The following is a 25,378-nucleotide window of genomic DNA, read 5'->3' as shown; positions in this document are numbered from 1 at the left end:
TTTCTAAGCATTACAATGTGCATACTCAGGCTTTGTCAGATCCGAGCCTGGGTAGGAAAATTCTCCAGGCAGCAGTGGCACACCTTTAGACAGGAGGGCATGCGGTTTGGATCGGTGAGTTGCTCCCACCCAGGGACTATTTTAGGACGTCCCACAGTCTCTGTGTCCCCCAATGAGATGAAGGAGAAACATGGATTTTTGTGAGTACTCACCATAAAATCCTTTTCTCCGAGACGCTCATTGGGGGACACAGCACCCACCCTGACAGCCAGTTGGCTCTTGTTTATTTGATTAGTATAATTCCTTGTTTAATGTAGGGTGGTCCTTTTTCAGACACATGATTTTCTGCGTTAAGGCTAATTTATTGCTATGTTCTCCTACTGCTTTTGCACTAAACTGGTTTCCGCCCGCTATTGGGGCGAGGGTGTATGCGGCGGAGGAGGTGCTAACTTGTTTTTTGTATACTTAGTGTCGGCCTCCAGACGTCAGTAGCATACACACACAGTCTCTGTGTCCCCCAATGAGCGTCTCGGAGAAAAGGATTTTACGGTGAGTACTCACAAAAATCCATGTTTTTGTATCGCTGTAGCTGACCTTCTGGTGTACTATTGGGTTTGAGGTATCCTAATTTTATATGTTTTGTCTTGTAAGATTGATTATAATACAGCAGTTTTTTTATAAATAACTTCAGTCATATACATTTCTTGATCTTGATGCAGCTGATAGGTGTAGGGATCAGTCAGTATGTTTACATATTGTTTGGAGTGTTGCCCACCCTGGTGGTAGGAAATGAGCTTGGGTAGTGTGCTTACAAAATAGCTAGAGTATAATTTGGTATGCATGCAACGCAGAGGGACATGTTCTCACTGGCCACCAAACAGACAAAACCCAAGACATGACTCATGCTGCTCATGGTTTTCAGGTGACAGGATGCCTCTCTTTCTGCACCTTTTTCCCCCTTTTGTGCGGATGCGGCTTTAATGTATTTTACCTTAAATTGTCCTAGATTTCGAGTTCGATTCGGTTGGAGTCTACAAGTGACTTCACAGTCCAGGAAGAACAATCAGATTAGTTAACCTTTTGTTTCTGTGAGCAGATAATCCCTGTGATTCACACTTGCACTGCTTGTCCTTTTCTGAGCTCATGTGATAAAGGAATTTCAAGTATGACATGTTGACAAAGCATTTCATACAAATGGTTCGTGTTCAACCTTGACTCCCAAACCCATTTTCGTTTACTTAAAGGGTTTGTTTAATATAAGCAACCTCTACCTAGATCGGAGATCCCAGCGGACAACCAGAAACCCATACAATTAGAGGAGTCCTCTGCTTGGACAACCTGTCCTAAATAGAGCAGGGCCCCACTGAAAATAAAAATTGCATATACTCCCCTCCCAGAATGGGCCGTTTCCAGCAATGTCTGCGCTGTGTCTTCCAGTACTTGTGTGACATTGTTAGGCTGCAGCGCTCACATAGCGTATGAGAAATATTAAATTGGAAGTTTTCTGCCTCTAGGTATAAATAGTATTGCTCCAGTTTACTATAACCACTAAAAGATTTATTAAAAGTAGTGAAGAATTGAAGCATACATGTTTCAGAACTTTTCCTTTGACGATCATAGTTCTTTATAAAACTTTTAGCTTTTTAAGAAGCTATGTTTTCACATTGTAATTATTTATTACGGTGTCTTTCTACAAGCTCCCTAATATACAAATTTGCAAGGCAGAGTATATAATAAAATTAGAGTTTGCACTGCATATTTTATTTTTCATATAGAAATGTATTTTTGGTGGCGGACCATACAGCATTGCCAGTAACTATCATGAGCATTGACGCAATGTGAAGTGTTTACAAAGTTAAATGCACTTTGCTCAACGTGAATGCAAGTCAATTAGACAATCCAGTATAATGTAACAAGACAAAGTGGTAATGAATGACTCCTCCATGTGGATAACAAATAGTAAGCAGATTATACCAGCACTGCTGGCTGACATGATGGGATGAAAGAGGAGAAGGCCGTCTCTCTGGAGGATCGCCAAGTAAAACATATATAAACGCTAGTCGGGGGGCTAGAGCGAGGAAGCATTAGAATGAGATTTAGCCCCCATTTCCGCAAGGAAACCATGTTTTCTCAAAAAAAAAAAAAAAAAAAGGAATGACTGTGGTTTTTCCAGCTAGAGAACCCAAGACAGAATATTTGCTGCACTTAGTTATCCACTTCGAGAAAGTAAGAGAAAACCTTTTCAACTAGCGGAGGAATAACTTTTTATACCATTATAGACTTTTGGTAAGTTTTTGATGTTGCAGATTTTCTACACCCATTATGTAGATTAGGCTACTTGCATTGTTTTCATTGTGTTTTTTGAGTGTTTGTTTTTTTTTTACATGCGTTTTTGTCTCTTTTTGGTGTCATGCTATAAATTTAAACTGTTTTTGTTACTTCCTGGTATTTGGCTTTGGCAAAACCTTATTGCTGTACTCATTTGAGGACTACATGCGTTTTTAATGCTTTTCTGCCACCGACACATACTAAAAATGCATATGCTTTTTTTTTTTTTTTTTTTTTTTTTTTTTTTTACTTGTGGATTTTCCTCATCTAATGCAAGTCTATGGGGAAAATCTGCACAGAAAATTCAGCGTACCCGCAGAAAAAACTGACATGGATAACTGAGAACTCTCAATCAAACAAGAACAGTTGACCGTGAAACAACTGAAAAGACCAAGCTAATTACATAAATACGGTAACAGATCCAAACTAAAGATAACAAAGGTTCCTGTATTCATGTGTCAAAAGAACTAAGCTCACTGCGTAGAAACAGTAATTGAACCAAACTTGCTGTGTTTGTACGTCAGAAGAACCAGGCATACATCATAGAGTTCCACAATTAAGTTTACATAGATACGGTACCAGAACCAAGTTTGCAGCATGGAAACAGTATCAAAAACCAATCTTACTACATTGATAAAGTAATAGAACTAAGCATACTGCATAGACATGACAAGAGAGTTAAGGTTACTGTATTGCCTTGGTAGCAGAACCAAACTTTTATTACAGATGGCAAGCTTACTGTAATGGTAACCAGAACGAGAAAACTTTCCCACAAGTTCAAGGAGTCCTGTGTCATACCAACAGTAAAGCGTCCTGAGACCATTTATGTCTGGGGTTGCTTTTCATCCAAGGGAAGTGGGCTCAATCACAATTTTGCCTAACTGCCATGAATAAACATCCTCCAAATGCAGCTTCTCCCATCGATCCAGGAGCAATTTGGTGATGAACAATGCTTTTTCCCAGCATGATGGAGACCATATTACAAGGAAAAAGTAATAACTACTGTAAGTGGCTCCGTTAACAAAATATTGACATTTTAGGGTCAGGCTCGCTAAACTCCCCAGATCTCAATCCCTGGGTTTTCTTGGGTGCCCTAAGGGTATGTTCCCACGGTCAGTAAACCCTGCCGGTTGGACGCTGTGTACATCCGCAGCGTCCTGATTTTACAGCATAGTGGCAGACTGCAGCATGTCTATTTATCTTGTGGAGATGCGAGTCTCCGCAAGATAAATATCACCGTCCTAAGTATAGGACGCGGTGATTCCGCATGGTTCAATGAGCACATGTGGAATCACCTGCGTTCAAAAGCCGGCAGCACTTTGGACGGAGCGGACATTTGCTGCCAGTTACTAACTGTGGGAACATACTCAAAAGCATTCACAGCAGTTGAACCACTATCTTTGAACAAGGTTTTCGTGATTAACTTAATTTTCATGGCACAGAATGACTTTGCAATTTTTTACAATTCATCTGGTCGCTCTTCATAGCGGTCTATAGAGTTAATGCAAATTACTACTAAAAAAAAAAAAACGAAGCATCAAACTTTGTTCAAACCAAAATTTGTGTCAATCAGTCTCAAAACTTTGCCCAAGAGTTTAGTAACCCATGAGGCAGTGAAAATCTGATTGCTCTAGAAAAGATCCATTTCTAACTCCTCTTCTGGCCTTTCTTTATGTCATACAATATTTGTCTGTCGAGAGAACAAGTGCATGCCGAAACATTCAGAGCACTGGACAACTACAAGATAAAAAAAGGGGGAAGGGGTAATAGGATTTGGCGTTGTAATTCCCTTTTAATCTAGCTTGGATCAAGCCTTGTGCATCTGTGCTCTGGCTTGTTTATGAGCTGAGCAAAAAATACTATTCCATAGTCCATGATGGTGCAGGTAATATATAAAAATGGCAAAGGATAGAGTGAGCCCTCCATTGTTCTTTTTTTTACTGATATATAATGTTTACCTTTAATTTATATAATGTTATCTACAACAGAACATCAAATCTTCTCCAAGTAACACAAACGCCCCTGATACTGGAGCATGCTGCACTAAAAAACAGAACAAGAAAGCAACTTGGTAAAAAATGCAGTTGCCCCCTAGAAATGGAAAGGGTTACTGTTATGAGAGAAAACATAAAGGGACCATTCAGAGGAAGAAAAAAGTATCTTTATAATCTAATTCTCCTCCCTGACTTTATAGTTCAGATCTGCAGCACCCCTCTCCTGGCCCCAGGAGTTCCCCCTTCTGCAAGCAACACAGGAAGGGATGTTTAGGATGAAAGTAGAGGTGACGCTGTCAGGATCAAAAAGGCAGCAGAAATAGCTCAATGTCCCAACGCCTGCAGAAAATGCTACCAGTGCAGAAAGAATACATCGGAGTTTTTGAGTCCGGTGCATTCGTGGCACTTCCGCCCCTCTCTGCAGTGACTGACAGGCTTACAGGGCAGCAAATTTAAAGGTTTTGTACCAAATATGGAAGATATTCCCTATCAATAGGATGGGGGATAGCTTCCTGATCACTGGATCTGAGGGTATCGTCACACTTAGCGATGCACCAGCGATCCCGACAACGATACGACCCGGTCAGGATCGCTGGTGCATCGCTAAGTGGTTGCTAGTGAGCTGCCACACAGGCAGATCTCACCAGCGACATAGCAGCGGTCGTTACTTACCTGTCAAACGCGGCGATGAAGACTTCCACGCGTCGCTGGCACAGGAAGCCGACGAGAAACGGTCCAGGACGTTCTCGCGTGATCAGCGATCACCAGCGGAGGAGCCGGTCGGAGGTATCACATATAGCAATATCGCTAGCAATATCGCTGCTGCGTCACAAAATTGGTGACGTTATAGCGATATCGCTATGTATGACGGGCCCTTGAGGCTCATCTGACTGACCTTGCGTGTATTCTGTAGAGCCTTGTACTCAGGATCCTTGAGGTAGGGTCACAGTAGTCGGACCTAAACAGCGAGCTATCCTTCCAATTTTTTTTAATAGGGTTTACTTCCATGCTTGGTGCAATCCCCTTAAGCAGAGAGATCGGCTTCAAAGATGATTTCATTTCTTGTTTCTCTGACATTCAAATTGTTAAAAACTAACATTACAAACCAATCCTGCAACAATGGACCGCCATCAGTCAGAGATTGATGGCCAATCAGAAGTCCCAGATCACTTTGATAATAAGGTCACATGATGAAGTGTTTTGTAGTAATTGTCTAAAAACTGTGGCAGAAATGCAGCCGCTTTGGAAAATTTTCAGCGTTTTTTTTTTTACTAATTTTTCTATCCAGTATGACACTTTGTAGGCCAACTATAGAGACAACTAAAATGTGAACTATTCCATGGTACAACAATATGCCTCTCCTGTATATTATTAATTTCAAATTTGGGTTTTGCCCAAGATTTTATTTTTTAAATAAGACAATATAATTTTATCAATTATAACCGTGGGTAATATGGCAAATCTACAACATGAAATGCGATGGATGCAGCTGCTCCACGCTGCCTGTAGCTTTGTTCTCCAGATATTCTTTATTCTAATGGGATTTGGATAACATTCAGAGACATCTGTAGTAACAATTTATTTGATCATGCTTTCAATTTGTTTGCTTTTTGCAGAGATGAGTTTATGTAGAGATAGCAGAACATAGTCATTACCGGAGCTCGGCCTGGAGCTCTGATAGGGTTTTGTATGCTGGGGTAATAGTGGGCATTAATGAAGGTGATTTCTAAAAAACAATTATTCCAGTGAGTGTTTAATAGAATACATATCAAATACGCCAGTTTCATATTGCTATTTTTTAATTGGCAATGATCTATAAAAAATGTTGTAAAATCTTAACCTTTGGGTAATTTACACATCACAATTTTTCAAAGCACAAAAGTCCAATCCGTGACTATGTAAAATCATGCCTGAGCATCGAAGGGCATTTACCATATATCCGTATAATGCTTGCAACAATGAGGGACAGAATTCCTTCCCACTGGGTAAAGAGTCTCCTTGCACCAATGATGTGCAGGTGAACACTGGCTATTTATAATCAAGATTTTCTACTAGCCAAGAAATCATGATGATTGAGCATTGGGACTGCAGGTGAAGGTGAATATCCGTGATCCACATGTAGCCTTTATTGTGGGTGTGCTGTTAGGCTATGTGCACACACTACAGATTCACCTGCAGGTTTTTTCCCGCGGAACCGCAGGTAAAACTACCTGCGGTTTGGCCTGCGGTTTTGGCCTGCGGTTTCACACCTCTACTATGTTAAAGGTGTGAAACCGCAGCAGAATCCGCAGAAATAATTGACATGCTGCGGAAAAAGAACCGCAGCAAAACCGCGCGGAAAAAAACGCAGCGTGAGCACTGCGGTTTTGAAAACCCATAGGCTAACATGGTAAAATTTTAAAAACAGGCATTACTCACTGTTGCGAAGGCTAATTATGGCTGATCATATCGCTCTTGTATTCACAATTGTTGAAAAGAAAAAATCTCTGAACTAAAGCAAAAGCAGGGAGCGTCCTCCCGTTTGCAAAAAAGACACAGCTCCCCGCAGGAGAGCGCGTCCCCCTGGGCGGCAGACAGCCACGGCCGATGGCGCCGCCGAACAGTAGCGTGGTGAGCAGGGGGCGTGACTGGCGGGGGGCGTGAATTGTGGGTGGTGACGTCACCGTGCAAGAACCAATCCTGACGCGTTTCGGGGAAGCCGTCCCCCTTCCTCAAAGGTTATACCTTTGCAATAAATTGCAATAAATTTTCTCCTTCAAACTTTGCTTTCGTCAAAAAATGCTCCCTTTGTAGCAATTACAGCATTGCTGACCTTTGGCATTCTAGCAGTTAATTTGCTGAGGTAATCTGGAGAAATTTCACCCCATGCTTCCAGACGCCCCTCCCACAAGTTGGTTTTGCTTGATGGGCACTTGTTGCGTACCATACGGTCAAGCTGCTCCCACAACAGCTCAATGGGGTTGAGATCTGGTGACTGCGCTGGCCACTCCATTACAGATGGAATACCAGTTGCCTGCTTCTTCCCCAAATAGTTCTTGCATAATTTGGAGGTGTGCTTTGGGTCATTGTCCTGTTGTAGGATGAAATGGGCTCCAATCAAGCGCTGTCCACAGGGTATGGCATGGTGTTGCAAAATGGAGTGATAGCCTTCCCTATTAAATCCCTTTTACCTTGTACAAATCTCCCACTTTACCAGCACCAAAGCAAACCCAGACCATCACATTACCTCCACCGTGCTTGACAGATGGCGTCAGGCACTCTTCCAGCATCTTTTCAGTGGTTCTGTGTCTCACAAATGTTCTTCTGTGTGGTCCAAACACCTCAAACTTGGATTCGTCTGTCCATAACACTTTTTTCCAATCTTCCTCTGTCCATTGTCTGTGTTCTTTTGCCTATATTAATCTTTTCCTTTCATTAGCCTGTCTCAGATATGGCTTTTTCTTTGCCACTCTGCCCTGAAGGTCAGCATCCCGGAGTCGCCACTTCACTGTAGACGTTGTCACAGGCGTTTTGCATGTACTATTTAATGAAGCTGCCAGTTGAGGACCTGTGAGGCATCGATTTCTCAAACTACAGAGTCTAATGTACTTGTCTTGTTGTGCAGCGGGGCCTCCCACTTCTCTTTCTACTCTGGTTAGAGCCTGTTTGTGCTCTCCTCTGAAGGTAGTAGTACACACTGTTGTAGGAAGTCTTCAGTTTCTTGGCAATTTCTCGCATGGAATAGCCTTCATTTCTAAGAACAAGAATAGACTGTCGAGTTTAACATGAAAGTTCTTTTTTTTTTCTGGCCATTTTGAGAGTTTAATGGAACTAACAAATGTAATGTTCCAGATTCTCAACTAGCTCAAAGGAAGGTCAGGTTTAAATCTTCTCTAATCAGCCAAACTGTTTTCAGCTGTGCTAACATATTTGCACAAGGGTTTTCAAGGGTATTCTAACCATCCATTAGCCTTCTTACACAGTTAGCAAACACAAAGTACCTTAAGAACACTAGAGTGATGGTTGTTGGAAATGGGCCTGTATACACCTATGAAGATATTACATTACAAACCAGACGTTTGCAGCTAGAATAGTCTTTTACAACATTAACAATGTATAGAGTGTATTTCTGAATCATTTAATGTTAGCTTCATTGGAAAAAAAACTGTGCTTTTCTTTCAAAAATAAGGAAATTTCTAAGTGACCCTAAACTTTTGAATGGTGGTGTGTGTGTATATGTGTGTATATATATATATATATATATATATATATATATATATATATATATATATATATATATATATATACATATACATATACATACAGGGGTTGGACAACATAGTGGAAACACCTGGAAACATCAACAAAAGTTAGTTTAATATGGTGTAGGTCCACCTTTTGCGGCGATTACAGCCTCAATTGTCCGAGGTATGGATTCATAGAAGGTGTGAATTGTTTCCAAAGGAATTGTAGCCCATTCTTCAGTTAAAACACCCTCCAGTTCTTTGAGCGACGATGGCGGCGGAAATCGACGTCTAACTTGAATCTCTAAAATCGGCCATAAATGCTCAATAATGTTGAGGTCTGGGGATTGTGGGGGCCAGATGAGATGCTCAACTTCATTACAATGTTCCTCATGCCATGCTTTAACGATTCTAGCTGTATGAATTGGTGCATTATCATCCTGAAAGATGGCGTTCCACTTCGGGAACAGGGCTTGAACCATAGGATGCACTTGGTCGCCCAAAATGCCTAAATAATCTCGGCTGTTAATTCTTCCATTAAGGGATATCATTGGCCTCGAAATAGCACCCCAGATCATCACAGAGCCTCCGCCATGTTTTACGGTTGGGAGAAGGCAGTCTGGATGGAACGCTGCTTTCGGTTGTCTCCAAACGTACACTCGGCCAGAGGTCGGAAATAGGGTAAACGATGATTCGTCTGAGAATATCACATGTTTCCACTGCTCAAGGGACTGGAGGTTTCTACACCACTCTACACCCTTGGAAACATTTGTCATTGAGAGCAGTGGTTTTCAAATTGCAGCTCTTCCGTGGATTCCAGATTTGTGCAGCTCCCGAGGAACATTTTTCGTGGAAACTTGGTTCTGTAGGTGTTCATTGAGCTCAGCAGTGATTTTCGGAGCCGTGGTCTTGCGATCCTCTCTCACAATTCACTTTAGAGTCCGACAGTCTCTCTCAGTCAACTTCGACTTTCGGCCGGACCTGTGCTTTGCTGCGGTCATTTTTTTATCTCTTTCAAATGCAGTCATTACTTTGGAGACAGTACCTCTTGACACGCCAAGCATTCGGGCACTTTTTGTTACACTAGCGCCTGCCATACGAGCACCAACAATTTGGCCTCTTTGAAAATCAGAGAGGTCTGCCATTGGTATCAGGTTTTCATCAATGTTCTTAGAATTGTGCAAAACAAACAGTAAATTTACATACACATATCACATAACACAAATAATCAACTACAAAACATTAACATATGTCACGGTTTGCATGTTTATAACATGTTCGAAGATTATGATGCCAAAACGTTAGGTGTTTCCGTTATTTTGTCCTACCCCTGTTTTATATATATATATATATATATATATATATATATATATATATATATATATATATTTATTATACCAATAGCTGGAGAGAGCTGAACTCCGAGACAGCACAGAGGCGCTAATCGTAGTGGCACATGAGCAAGTACTAAGTACCAGGTCCATAGAAGCAGGAATATACCAGACAAGACCCAAGGTACAGACTATGCAAAGAAACCTCAGAAACAGTCCAACACATAGTGGCAGGATGCAAAAGGCCAGCAAGAACAGCGTATACTGAACAACACAACCAAATAGCAGGAATTGTATGCAGGAACATCTGCACAGCACATGGACTAAGTCCAGGTGGGAGACCCCAGAAAAAGTGGTAGAGAATGAAAGGGCTAAAATTCTGTGGGACCTCAAGATCCAGGCGGATAAGCAGGTGCTGGCTAACCAACCAGACATTGCATTGTCATAGTAGACAAGGATCAGAAGACAGCAACGATAATAGATGTGGTAGTCCCAAGTGACTGCAACATCAGAAGGAATGAGAAGCTGGAGAAATACCAGGGCCTCAAAGTAGAACTGAAGAAGATGTGGAAGGTGAAGGCAACCGTGATTCCAGTGGTAATAGGAGCACTTGGAGCAGTTACCCCTAAGTTGGAAGAATGCCTACAACAGATCCCAGGAGCAACATCTGAGCTCTCTGTGCAGAAAAGCGCAATACTGGGAACAACTAAGATCCTGCGCAGAACCCTCAAACTCCCAGGCGTCTGGTAGAGGACCCAAGAATGAGGAAGGACAACAAAGGGGGTGAGAAGGAAGTGTGTGTGTGTGTGTGTGTGTGTATGTATGGTTTAGTTTTCCCTTTCCCTTTATTTTTTTGAGCGTTGTGTGTGTGTGTGTGTGTATGTCCGGGATTGGCATCCGCACCGTCGCAGCTACAGCCACAAAATTTGGCACAGTCACACGTCTTGACCCCGAAAGCGTCATAGGCCATGTTGTGAGGCAAAATTTTAACCCCCTGCGTTCCAGTTCACCAAACAATTTTGCCCCTATCTACATAATGGGGGGAAAAGTGTATGTATGTATTGGCATCGCCACATAAAAGTCGAAACACAAAGGTCACCACTCAAAACTCGCCATGCTGTCCCAGAGCTGTTTAGAAGATGAAAAATGAGCTGTGATTGGTTGCAATCAGCAACAGTTTTCTTTGTAGACAGTTGTGGTAACTGAGGCCTATTATTCTTATCATTTCTATGGTGTTATCGTCCTTCTGTGAAGCTGGAAATAATACAATATATTACCGTGCCAACCAGACCACCCTCTGACACAGACTGCAGGGGGAGCCCAGTATCACACAGGATAGGATTAGATACATTGCTCAGCAGTCAGTATCACACAGGATAGGATTAGATACACGGCTCAGCAGTCAGTATCACACAGGATAGGATTAGATACACGGCTCAGCAGTCAGTATAACACAAGATAGGATCAGATACACAGCTCAGCAGAAAGTATCAAACAGGAGAGGATACTTGGGTAATTGTTTAGTTAATTTGTGTTGCAAATCTGTAGTGTTGAATATATGATGTGAAATGTTTTTATGTGCAATATAATCATTATAATTTGTTATAACTAACCACAGTTGGTTACTATGCCCAGGCAACGCCGGGCTCTTCAGCTAATATATATATACATACACACACACACACCATGTTCCAAATTATTATGCAAATGATATTTTTCTCTGATTTTTGGTGGTCGGTGCAAATGACAGTCTAATTAAAGTCATCACCCTTTAGAGTATACATCGAATTTTATTGAAGAAACATTTCAATGATAACAGTATAATCTCCAAAATGAATAAAAACTCAAAATGCACTGTTCCAAATTATTAGGCACAGTGGAATTTCTAAACATTTGATATGTTTTAAAGAACTTAAAATGCTCATTTGTGGAATTTGCAGCATTAGGAGGTCACATTCACTGAACAAAAAAGCTATTTAATTCCAAAACATCCTGACAGGCCAAGTTACATGTTAACATAGGAACTCTTCTTTGATATCACCTTCACAATTCTTGCATCCATTGAACTTGTGAGTTTTTGGAGAGTTTCTGCTTGTATTTCTTTGCATGAAGTCTGAATAGCCTCCCAGAGTTGCTGTTTTGATATGAACTGCCTCCCACCCTCATAGATCTTTTTCTTTATGATACTCCAAAGGTTCTCTATAGGGTTGAGGTCAGGGGAAGATGGTGGCCACACCATGAGTTTATCTCCTTTTATGCCCATAGCAGCCAATGACTCAGAGCTATTCTTTGCAGCATGAGATGGTGAATTGTCATGCATGAAGATGATTTTGCTCTTGAAGGCACGTTTCTGCTTTTTATACCATGGAAGAAAGTTGTCAGCCTGAAACTCAATATACTTTTGCAGAGGTCACTTTCAAAGCTTAAGACACCCTAAAGGGCCCTACCAGCTGTTTCCCCATGATTCCGGCCCAAAGCATGACTCCTCCACCTCCTTGCTGACGTTGCAGCCTTGTTGGGACATGGTGGCCATCCACTACTCCATCCATCTCGACAATCCAGGGTTGCTCGACACTCATCAGTAAACAAGACTGTTTGAAAATTAGTCTTCAGGTATGTCTGGGCCCACTGCAACCGTTTCTAATTGTGAGCCTTGTTTAGGTGTGGCCGAATAGTAGGTTTATGTACCAAAGCAAGCCTTTGAAGGATCCTACACCTTGAGGTTCGAGGGACTCCAGAGGCACCAGCAGTTTCAGATATCTGTTTACTGGTTTGTAGTGGCTTTTTAGCAGCTGCTCTTTTAATCCGATGAACTTGCCTGGCAGAAACCTTCCTCATTCTGCCTTTATCTGCACGAACACATCTGTACTCAGAATCAGCCACAAATCTCTTAACAGTAGGAGATGATCACACTTAAGTTTTCGGGAAATATCTAATGTTTTCATCCCTTGACCAAGCCATTGCACTATTTGATGCTTTTCAGCAGCAGAGAGATCCTTTTTCTTTCCCATGTTACTTGAAAACTCTGGCCTGCTTAATAGTGGGCCAGCTCTGTCCTGGGATGCCCCCTTGATCCAGTTCAGGAAGTAGGTGACAGGAGGATATTGGCCAAGGTGAGCTTACATGGTGCAGAATGATTCCCATCCCATGTATGAGACCGTGACAAAGATGTGCAGTACTGTCAGTGACTGGCTACTTCATCCTAAATGTGAGAGGGAGCGCTATCAAAAGTCCTTCCTTCCTGCTGCAGTTAGGCTGTATAACCAGCACTGTCCAAAACGGAGAACGACCCAAATGGTGAACTGATAGATCCAAAGTTGTGATAGTCCGGTTATACAGTGGGGCAAAAAAGTATTTAGTCAGTCAGCAATAGTGCAAGTTCCACCACTTAAAAAGATGAGAGGCGTCTGTAATTTACATCATAGGTAGACCTCAACTATGGGAGACAAACTGAGAAAAAAAAATCCAGAAAATCACATTGTCTGTTTTTTTTTTCATTTTATTTGCATATTATGGTGGAAAATAAGTATTTGGTCAGAAACAAGCAAACAAGATTTCTGGCTCTCACAGACCTGTATCGTCAGTGAGGGGGCTCCCTCAGTGCTTCCCTGAGACCCCCGCAGCAGCGTGATGTGCAGCACTGCTGCGGGGGCCTCCTTCCCTGCAGGTCCCCGGATCCAATATGGCGGCAGGGACCTTCGGGGGGCCTGCAGGGAGCCGGCTTCCTCACTGCCTGCAGAGGGCAGACAAGAGGAAGCCTCCAGCAGTGCCTGTGTCAGATCGCTGATCTGTCACAGCGATCTGTGATGTGTCAGATCAGCGATCTCACACATGACAGTGATGTCCCCCTGGGACAGTGTAATAAAGTTTAAAAAAAAAAAAAAAATTCCCTAATTCATTTTTTGGAAATAAAAAAAACAAAACAATAAAAGTACACATTTAGTATGGCCGCGTCCGTAACGACCTGCCCTATAAAACTGTCCCATTAGTTAACCCCTTTAGCGAACCCCTTTAAAAATAAAAATAACAAAGCAAAAAATGCTTTATTATCATACAGCCGATCAAAAAGTGCAATAACGCGCAATCAAAAAGACGGATATAAATAACCATGGTACCGCTGAAAACGTAATCTTGTCCCGCAAAAAAACGAGCCACCACACAGCATCATCAGTGAAAAATTAAAAAAGTTATAGCTCGCAGAATAAAGCGATGCAAAAATAATTATTTTCTATATAAAATTGTTTTCATTGCTTAAAAGCGCCAAAACACAAAAAAAAGACAAATGCGGTATCGCTGTAATCGTACTGACCCGAAGAATAAAACCGCCTTATCAATTTTACCGCACGCGGAACGGTTTAAACGCACCCCCCCCAAAAGTAATTCTTGAAATGCTGGTTTTTGTTCATTCTACGTCCCAAAAATCGGAATAAAAAGCGATCAAAAAATGTCACGTGCCCGAAAATGGCACCAATAACAATGTCAACTCGTCCCGCAAAAAATAAGACTTCACATGACTCGGTGGGTCAAAATATGGAAAAATTATAGCTCTCAAAAAGTGGTGATGCAAAAACTATTTTTACAATAAAAAGCGTCTTTTAGCGTGCGACAGCCGCCAAACATAAAAACCTGCCATAAATAGTAAATCAAACCCCCCTTTATCCCTTGGTTAGGGAAAAATAATAAAATTAAAAAAATGTATTTCCATTTTTCCATTAGGGCTAGGATTATGGTTAGGGTTAGGGGTGAGTTGGAGTTAGAATTGGGGGGTTTCCACTGTTTGGGCACATCAGGGGCTCTCCAAACGCAATATGGCATCTGATCTCAATTCCAGCCAATTCTGCGTTGAAAAAGTCAAATGGTGCTCCTTTTCCTGCAAGCTCTGCCATGCGCCCAAATAGTGTTTTACCCCCCCACATATGGTGTATCGGCCTACTCAAGACAAATTGCAAAACAACTTTTGGTGTCCAATTTCTCCTGTTACCCTTAGGAAAATAAAAAATTGGGGGAGGGAAAAAATCATTATTGTGGAAAAAAAATAAGATTTTTTTATTTTCACGCCTGGGCGTTATAAACTTTTCTGAAGCACTTGGGGGGTTCAAAGTTCTCGCAACACATCTAGATGAGTTCCGTGGGGGGGTCTAGTTTCCAAAATGGGGTCACTTGTGGGGGGTTTCCACTGTTTAGGTACAGCACGGGCTCTCCAAAGGCAACATGACACCCGCAGACCATTCCATCAAAGTCTGCATTCCCAAACGTCACTACTTCCCTTCCGAGCCCCGACGTGTGCCCATACAGTAGTTTTCTCCCACATATGGGATATCGGCATACTCGGGACAAATTGGACAACAACTTTTGGGGTCCAATTTCTCCTTTTACCCTTGGAAAAATAAAAAAATTGGGGACTAAAAGATCATGTTTGTGGAAAAAATTATTTTTTTTTTAATTTCACGCTCAGGCATTATAAACTTCTGTGAAGCCCTTGGGGGTTAAAAGTGCTCACCACACATCTAGATAAGTTCCTTTGGGGGTCTAGTTTCCAAAATGGTGTCATTTATGGGGGGGTTTCCACTGTTTAGGCACATCAGGGGCTTTCCAAACGTGGCATGTCGTCCAATCCCAATTCCAGCCATAAAAGTCAAATTGTGCTGCTTCCCTTCCGAGCTCTGCCATGCACACAAATAGTGGTTTACCCCCACATATTGGGTATCAGCGTACTCAGGACAAATTGCACAATAACTTTTAGGGTCCTGTTACCCTTGGAAAAATAAAAATTGAGGGTGAAAAGATCATTTTTGTGGAAAAAATATGATTTTTTAATTGTACAGCTGTACGTTATATGTCTGTGAAGCCCTTGGGGGGTTCAAAGTTCTCACCACACATCTAGATAAGTTCCTTGGTGGGTCTAGTTTCCAAAATAGTGTCATTTGTTGGGGGTTTCCACTGGTTTGGCACATCAGGGGCTTTCCAGACACGACATGGTGTCCGATCTCAATTCCAGGCAAAAAAGTCAAATGGCGCTGTTTCCCTTCCGAGCTCGGCCATGCGCCCAAATAGTCGTTTACACCCACATATGGGGTATCAGCGTACTCAAGACAAATTGCACAATAACCTTTAGGGTCCTGTTACCCTTGGGAAAATAAAAAATTGAGGATGAAAATATCATTTTTGTGGAAAAAATGATTTTTTTAATTTTACAGGTATATGTTATAACCTTCTGTGAAGCCCTTGTGGGTCCACAGTTCTCACCACATATCTAGATAAGTTTCTTGGGGGGGGTCTAGTTTCCAAAATGGGGTCATTTGTGGGGGGTTTCCACTGTTTAGGCACATCAGGGGCTTCTAAACGTGACATGGCGTCCGATCTGAATTCAAGCCAATTTTGTATTGAAAAAGTCAAACGGCGCTCCTTCCCTTCTGAGCTCCACCATGCGCCGAAACAGTGGTCCTCCCCCCACTTATCAGGTATCAGCGTACTCAGGACAAATTGCACAATAACTTTTGCAGTCCAATTTCTCCTGTTAAGGTACTGTCACACTTAGCGATGTACCAGCGATCCCGACCAGCGATATAACGCAGCAGGATCGCTGGTACATCGCTAAGTGGTCGCTAGTGATCTGCCACACAGGCAGATCTCACCAGCGACATCGCTGGGGTCGGCGGTCGCTACTTACCTGTCACACTAGGCGATCCTGCGTCCTCCCGCCTGGCTCCACGATCGTCTCTCCACAGGAAGCACTGCAGGAAGCTGACGACGAGAAACAGTCCTGGACGTTCTCGCGCGATCAGCGATAACCAGCGGGGGAGCGGGTCGTTGGTAAGTATCACAGCGATATCGCTAGCAATATCGCTATAACGTCACAAGTTATAGCGATATTGCTAGCGATATCGCTTAGTGTGACAGGCCCTTCACCCTTGGTAAAATAGAAAAAAATTGGACCTGAAGTAATTTTTTTGTGAAAAAAAAGTTAAATGTTCATTTTTTTTTTTTTTTTTTAAAACATTCAAAAAATTCCTGTGAAGCACTTGAAGGGTTAATAAACTTGAATGTGGTTTTGAGCACCTTGAGGGGTGCAGTTTTTAGAATGGTGTCACTTTTGGGTATTTTCTATCATATAGACCCCTCAAAGTGGCTTCAATTGTGATGTTGGCCGTAAAAATAAAATGGTGTTGCAAAAATGAGAGATCGCTAGTCAACTTTTAACCCTTATAACTTCCTAACAAAAAAAAATTTTGGTTCCAAAATTGTGCTGATGTAAAGTAAACATGTGGAAAATGTTATTTATTAAGTTTTTTGTGTGCCATATCTCTGTGATTTAAGGGCATAAAAATTCAAAGTTGGAAAATTGCGAAATTTTCAAAATTTTTGCCAGATTTCCATTTTTTTTCACAAATGAATGCAAGTTATATGAATGAAATTTTACCACTAACATGAAGTACAATATGTCACGAGAAAACAAAGTCAGAATCACCGGGATCCATGGAAGCGTTTCAGAGTTATTACCTCATAAAGGGACAGTGGTCAGAATTGTAAAAATTGGCCCGGTCATGAACGTGGAAACCACCCTTGGGGGTAAAGGGGTTAAAATCCATACAAAGTTTCTTTCTGTGGTTCAAGTCAGGCAACACTGATGGTCACTCCAGAATCCTCCAGAAATTCTGAAACCAAGCCTTGGTGGACTTTGAGGAATGCTTGGGATCATTGTCCAATTGGAAAATGCAATTTATCGCAAAACTTTACCTCCCTCACAGAGATGATGACATTGGTACTTGATTGAATTTCATTTCTTTATTTTACACACTTGTATAGCACCATTAATCTCACAGATCTTAGCGCCACTGTCCTCATTGGGGCTCATAATCTAATTTCCCTATCAGTATGTATGTGGAGTGTGGGAGGAAACCAGAGAACCCGGAGGAAACCCACGCATACACAGGGAGAACATACAAACTCCTTGCAGATGTTGTCCTTGGTGGATTTGAACCCAGAGCCCCAGTACTGCAAGGCTGCAGTGCTAACCACTGAGCCACCGTGCTGCCCTAATCGTTATTCCCCCTTCACACGTGACAGGTTTCTAATGCCCGAGGAAGCAAAGTAGCATCATAGTGTCACGGTGGCTCAGTGGTTAGCAATGTCCAGGGGTTGAAATCTCACCAAGGACAACGTCTGCAAAGAGTTTGTATGTTCTTCCCTTGTTTTTGTGAGTTTGCTCCGGGTTCTCCTGTTCCTCCCACACTCCAAAGACATACTGATAGGGAATCTAGATTGTGAGCCCCATCGGGGACAGAGATGATGTGTGTAAAGCTCTGTGGAATTAATGGTACTAGATAAGTGAGTAAAATAAATAACTGGGGCTCCTATGAGTGCCTGAGTTATAGTGGGGAAAAAATATCCAATAAAGAAAAAAAATGTTCTTTGATTTCTTGAGGAGCAAATTATGTAAAAGAAAATATCTATATCTACTAGATGGTGGCCTGATTCTAACGCATCGGGTATTCTAGAATATGGCCAGCGGGGGTTATACTCACCTTCCGACGGCCCCGATCTCCTCTCCACGCTCCCGGCATCTTCCGGTCCCAGTACTGCTTAGCACGAAGGACCGGAGATGTCGTCACTCTTGCGAGAGCGCAACGTCATTAGCGGTCTTTTGCTCAAAGCATTACTGGGATCGGAGTCCGGGGGCCGTCGGAAGGTAAGTATATCACTATTTTTTATTTTAATTCTATTCTTTACAGGTTTATTGTGTGTGTGTGTGTGTGTGTGTGTGTATGTGTGTGTGTGTGTATATATATATATATATATATATATATATATATATATATATATATATATATATATATACACATACATAACGTGCAAAAAAAGTGTAAAGTCTACAATGCCAAAAAAATGAAGTCTCTTTTTAGTTTATTTAAAATACATTTTATTATATGCATGTAAGAAGAAAAACAAACCTATACATTTTGGGTATCTAGCCAACCGTAGTAAACTGAAGAATTAATTCAACAGAATTTTTTGTGTAAAACCTAAATGGTGAAAAATATAAGCAAAAAAAAAAAAGCAGAAATCACGTTATATATATATTACTCTGTATGTGTGTGTGTGTGTGTGTGTATATATTACACAGTATTTCTGTGTACCCAAAATAGTGCTAAAGATTTGTCTAGTTTGTCACCCATAAGACAAAGCCTTTCTCAGCCATATCAGTGGAAAAATAAAAGTGGCCATCATGAAGTTGTTTTCCGGCCTGGTGATTTGGGGGTCAAACTGTTTTTGTTTGGCTTATTGCAAACAGCAGAAAGCTTATAAATGTTGCTGAAAACCTTATTTGCAGTGATTGTTGTATAAGGTGAGTTTCAGCTGGACAGTGTTGGCTTCATCTTGCGATGCTCACCCGCAGCGACCGATGGACCTCATAGACAAATAATAGTGATAGTTGAGTGCGTCATGGTAATGGAACATTAGATGCCAATGTGAATCTGGCCTAAACTAAAGTGACTTCTCCATCTGTAACTTACTTTTTTTTAAAGCTTGAGGCTAACTGCACACGTACCGGAACTCTCGCGGAAATTACCGCGAGAATTCCGGAATTCCAGTCCGCGGGAAATTCGCATTTTAAATTCCCGCGATTTTCCCGCGGAAAAACTAGCATTTTGCAAGCGTATTTAAAATGCTAGCGTTCTCCAAGCGATCTGTAGCATCGCTTGGAGAACTGATTGACAGGTTGGTCACACTCGTCAAACATAGTGTTTGACAAGTGTGACCAACTTTTTACTACTGAGGCTGCCTATGCGGCATCAATAGTAAAAGATAAAAAATAAAAATGGTGTTCTTCTTACCTTCCGACGTCCCGCGCAGCCGTTCCCAGTAATCCTTTGCGAAAATGCCCGCGATGACGTCCGTTCTCGCGGGATCGTGACGTCTCGCGGTAATTCGCGATGACGTCGCGCGAATGACCGCGAGACTTCGCGATCCCGCGAGAATGCCCGCGATGGCGTCCGTTTTCGCAAAGGATTACTGGGAACGAGAGCGTGAAGAGAAGCGGGAAGACTACGCGGGACGTCGGAGGGTGAGAATAACAATATTTTTTATTTTAAATTCTATTTTTTACAGGGATATGGTACCCAAAGCCCGGAGGACAGTCTCCTCTCCTCCCGACCGTGGGTACCATCCGCAAATGTTCTGCTTACTTTCCGCATGGTGGGCACAGCCACATGCGGAAAGTAAGAGGAACAATGCATTCCTATGGGTGCGGGATCGCCGCGATTCCGCAAATTAATGAGCATGCTGCGGTTTTTACCGCGAAGCGATTCCGCCGCGGTAAAAACCTCAGCATTAGTACAGCATTGCGGAATCCCATAGGAATGCATGTGATGCTTATTTTTCGCGTTTTCGCAGCAAAATCGCGCGGTTAAAAACGCCGCGGAAATGCGAAAATAACGCCACGTGTGAATTCGGCCTTAGAGAATCAAGGATGCCTGTACAAGTCAGCAAATGCAGTCCATGTGAAGCCCAGGGCCTCCCACTGCTCCATGTACAAAACTGATTGAATTTATTTTTTAAATTCAGGTAAGTGTGAGTGATGTCTGCTGTGTGTGCTCCACTAATGGAGTAAGACCACCACAGGGATCTTTCCGCCATGAAGGGGGCTTTAGGCTATGTGCCCACGTATGCAGAAAATTCCTGACTAAAAACCGTACTCCTTCCCAGGAAAAACGCGTTTTTTCCTCATTTTTCATGCGTTTTTTCCAGAGCATCCCCAGTCTCATAGAATATAGTTGGAAATGTGTTTTTTACCGCAAAATTAATGAACATGCTGCGTTTTTTACCGCAATGCGTTTTCTATGCAGAAAAAAGCGCATCGTGCACAAAAATTGCAGAATAAGAATGGGATGCTTAATGTATGCTTTTTTTTTTTTTAAAGCCTTTTTTGCATGGGGAAAAAACGGAGATTAGACCTACCGGTAATGTTATTTCCAGGAGTCCATCCTGACAGCACCATGGGGGTTGTCCTTTCATCCTTCCAGGGACAGGAAATGCACGAGAGGTTAAAAGGTCCCCTCCCACACCACACTCCAGTGATTTTTCCAAGTACCACACCAGTATGATGCAATTAAATTTTATTTAGATTTAGTACAAGCATAATGATACCAATACAAATCATAGGGAGGGAACTACCAGTGCTGTCAGGATGGACTCCTGGAAATAACATTACCGGTAGGTCTAATCTCCGTTTTCCAGGACGTCCTATCCTGACAGCACCATGGGGAATACCAAAGTAGGAATTCGCTTAGGGTGGGACTACTGCTTGTAGCACTCTGCGACCGAAGGTCGCCTGGCTAGCTGATAGAGTGTCCAACTTATAGTGTCTACAGAAAGTATTTGGTGTAGACCAGGTGGCGGCCCTGCATATCTGTTCTACCGAGGCACCCGCCCTCTCATGAAGTCGCTATCGCCCTGGTGGAATGAGCCCTAAGCCCTTCAGGTACCGGCGAGCCCTCGGCCTCGTACGCCGAGGAGATTATTGTTGTTATCCACCTCGCTAGAGTCTATGTAGCCGCACTTCTACCTTTATTTTTTCCGCCGTACTGGACAAATAGTTTTGTGTCCTGTCGCCAGTCCCGGGTGACTTCCAGGTAACGGGCGACCGTGCGTCTAACATCCAAAGAATGAAACAATCTTTATCATTCTTTGGGGCTGGACAAAACGAGGGCAGGGTTATTTCTTGGTTTAGATTCTGCGGCGATACTACCTTAGGGAGAAACTTTGGATCTAGTTTGAGCGTTATGTGGTCCTCGAAGATCTGAATGTAGGGATTCTGGATTGAGAGGGCCTGGATCTCACCTAAACGTTTAGCTGAGGTGATAGCTACCAAAAAAGCAGTTTTTTGTGTGAGCTTTGAAATGTCTATCTCTGAAATTGGCTCATAAGGGGGCCTACACAGCGCGTTGAGTACCAGATTTAGGTCCCATGGGGGGACAGTTTTCCTCAATGTGGGTCTTAGCCTCTGGGTGGCTTTAGTAAATCGCGCTATCCATGGATGGGAGGATAGGGAGAAATTAAAGAAGGTACTTAAGGCCGCTATCTGGACTTTGAGTGTGCTCGGGGTCAGGCCCCTATCAAATCCGGCCTGTAGGAAGTCCAGGATCCGAGGGATATTAGGCCGAGATAGGTCTAGAGGGGCACTACCACTTTCTGTACAGAATCTCTTCCAGATTTTACAATATATCGCTCTTGTCACCGGTTTTCGGCTGGCCTGCAATGTGGAGATCACCTGGTCCGAGTGGCCATTGGACTTTAGGATGTCCCTCTCAGGATCCATGCTGCCAGTTGCAGGCTTCCTGGGTCTGGGTGTAACACTGGACCCTGGGAGAGCAAGTCTGGTATTGTTGGTAGGTGGAGTGGCCCCCTCTGAGCCATCTTTCCGAGGAGGGGAAACCAACTCCGCCTGGGCCAAAAAGGTATGACCAGCATCACCCGGGCTCCTTCCTCCTGGATCTTCCTGAGGACCCTCGGTATTATGGCAATCGGTGGAAACCCGTATAGGAGTCCCCTTCCCCAATTCTGGTCCAGGGCGTCGATCTCTTCCGGATGGTCCGCCGGGTTGAGGGAGTAGAACCTCTTCAGCTTGGCGTTTTTTCTTGTCGCGAAGAGGTCCAGCTGGGGTGTGCCCCAGCGATGGCAAAGATCCTTGAAGATCTCCTCTTTTAGCTCCCATTCGGTGGTTCGGACTTCTTGTCTGCTTAGATAGTCGGCTATCCTGTTTTGGGAACCTTCCAGGTGCACTGCTGATAGGGAGTGAGAATTGTTTTCTGCCCAGGTGAGGATGCGAGTTGCTAGCTTCTGAAGTTTCCCGTGCCTTGGGCCCCCCTGGTGGCGTAGGAAGGCTACTGTGGTCACGTTGTCCGACATGATCTTTATATGTTGGTTCTGTAGTCTTGAACCGCTTCTCTTCAGAGTCTCCCAGACTGCTCGCAGCTCTCGGTAGTTTGAGGACTGTAAGCTGATACTCTTGGGCCACGTTCCTTGTAAGAATCAGGGCTGTGGAGTCGGTAAGCCACAGTTGCGACTCAGACTCCTGGATTTTATCAAGCTCCGACTCCGGCTCCGACTCCGACTCCTTCATAAATGGCCAATTCATAACAACAAATTTACTGTTGTAAAATATTAAACATCGTGCTTATTCAGTTTCTCACCATCATATAAGTAATCAGACCACTTAGAGCAAAAACTACATTTATTAGAATACAATTAGAATATAGCAAATAACTTTTATAAACTTTTCTAAACTGTAAGTAAATATGCAATAAACACTTTTATGCAGTTAATAAGAAGAAATCTATAAATTTGTCCTCAGAAAAAGTATTGCCTCTGTCAGATCCTCCTTCATGGATGCCCTCAAATCTGATCTAATTATTTTGAGAGCAGAGAACAACCTCTCTACACTAACTTGTGTTAGTGGCAAAGCAGTAACCACTCGGGCAACATCTCTGACAATGTCAGGATACAGAGGAATCGCTTGTTGCACTGTTATTTTTGATCGGTCAAATTTCTCAATTTCTTTTAGTGCACATGAAAAATTCTGCTGAAATATACTGGCTGTGTTCCTTGATGGGGATGACTCTTCTTCTATGCGGGAACGCTTTACACGGTCCTTGTGATCCAAATATTTTTCGAAATTAAATTCTTCATCAGTTGATGATGAGGGTGAAGATGTGGCAGGACGACCAAATTCTTCTTGTTCCTCCTGACTGTTCTGCAACCCTTTCATCCTTACTGCTATTTCAAACAGAGCTTCTTTTCCTTTACTTAGCTGTTGATCATCTAGAGGAATCCGATGCATTGGGTCTACATAAACAGCTGCCAAAAGAATGTTATTTTGTAATAGTAGCTCCTCTCTCCGTTTCATTGATGTAGCAATGCCACTTGCAATTAATCCTCCTCTTTGGGACAGGCGAAACATCAGGTTCTTCCACTCCTTTAAGAAAATACCTGGAGTTAAGTCCTCTGCTTGTAATTTTTTAGACACTGTAAATGGGTTCTCTAGCAATTTTTCCAGCTCAGTCACCTGATTCCACTGACTTTCATTTAGCATCAGTTGAGGGTTAGCCATGTCTACAAGAAAGGTTTTCAGTTCAACCAAGCGCTGAATCATTAAGTAAGTACTGCCCCATCATGTGGCTTGATCAATAATTGCCCCTTTTCCAGCACGTCTCTTCAAAATTGAGTCAACTTTAGGGGTTCTGGCAACAGTAGCCAATTTTCTCACCTTGCCAATCAGTGCAGCAACATGTCCTTCTTGCAGACTGTCTCTTATAGCCAGCTGTAGCGTATGCACAACACAGCGCATGTGATGAATGAAAGAACATATTGACACAGTTTCAACAAGATCATCTAAACCATCATGTTGCTGTTCATCTGAAGCAACTTCAGTTTGCTCCTCAGTTACAATACTGTGTTCCTCTATTTCAAACATTTCTGTGTCTGTGGACCCAGAATGTTCTTCTAGCTGCTGGTCACCATCATTACTCTCATTCATTAGCTTAATAGTACTTATCATATTTGAAGCATTGTCAGTTACGACAGAAAGAACTTGCTCTTTTTTAAGTTCATAGTCTTGCAGAACCTTTTCCACCAAGACCTGGAGAAACTCACTGGTGTGATGAGCTTTGATGTCTTATACTGCCAATGTCTTGGTAACTATTTCATTTTTGTCACAAACAAATCGGACATTGATGGCAAAATAGTTCACTCTGTGACGTGTGCAGGCATCCATTTTAAGAAACAGAAAGCGTCCCTTGAGAGTTTTTTTAAGTTCTTCCTTTTGTTTAAAAGCTTCTTCGATTACTAATTTTCTAATACTCTCTCTCTCCAGAGAAACACCAAGCTTGCGGGCCATTTCCCCATTCAGACACACAAAAGCTGGTTGTGAAAATAATGAAATAGGCACACTATCCTTTACAACAAGCTCTATGATCTGTTTTTTAAATGTATCTACTGTCATTGTCACAGTAACTTTGTCACTGACAAAATATCTTGCAACTGATGGCTGCAAAGTTCTCTGCTCCTTTGTTTGGCTGGAAGAGCTGGGCATTGGTTTGGATGCAGTCTTTCTCATCCACTGCTTTCAGTACTTCTGGATGAAAGCGCTGTAAATGTCTCTTTAGATTAGAAGCTCTGGTAGGAGCATTTTTTATCTTTGCCTGAATATGCACTCATCTTGGCTTCACAGCATTTGTTTTCGTCTGGATCATTTGTCATACACTGACAGACATTATGTTTTCTATCTTGAGTGATGGTGAAATGTTCAAATAAAGCTGATTTAATGTGATGCTTCTTTGACATACTCAGGTTTTTAATTCTGCATTCACAATCCAAATGACAATTGTTTTTCCTAAAAACAATTGTACAAAATTATTGCCAGGTTGTACAACTGATATAGTGGTCAGTAATACTGTTATTATTCCTCATGTACTCACAGTTAACTGATGCAAAGTGTGTTGAA

The 25,378-nt window shown here is 42.4% G+C and overlaps 1 protein-coding gene across 4 annotated transcripts in view; it reads left to right on the top strand.

The window, feature by feature from the left end:
• HYCC2 (hyccin PI4KA lipid kinase complex subunit 2) overlaps window positions 1-25,378 on the top strand; it is a 152,232-nt gene that overhangs the window by 46,561 nt on the left and 80,293 nt on the right. Inside the window, exon 3 of one of the 4 annotated variants that reach the window (XM_073551472.1) lies at window positions 2,606-2,740. The exons of the other annotated variants lie outside the window; for them this stretch is intronic. The gene's annotated coding sequence lies outside the window, so the exon portion shown is untranslated. The remainder of the gene's footprint in view (window positions 1-2,605; window positions 2,741-25,378) is intronic. 4 annotated transcript variants of the gene reach the window in all.

This window comes from Dendrobates tinctorius, unplaced genomic scaffold, assembly GCF_039654945.1.
Source record: "Dendrobates tinctorius isolate UK_male_01 unplaced genomic scaffold, ASM3965494v1 ptg000177l, whole genome shotgun sequence".
In the NCBI taxonomy this organism is placed as follows: Eukaryota; Metazoa; Chordata; class Amphibia; order Anura; family Dendrobatidae; genus Dendrobates; species Dendrobates tinctorius.
This window is presented reverse-complemented; position numbering and strand designations above follow the sequence as displayed.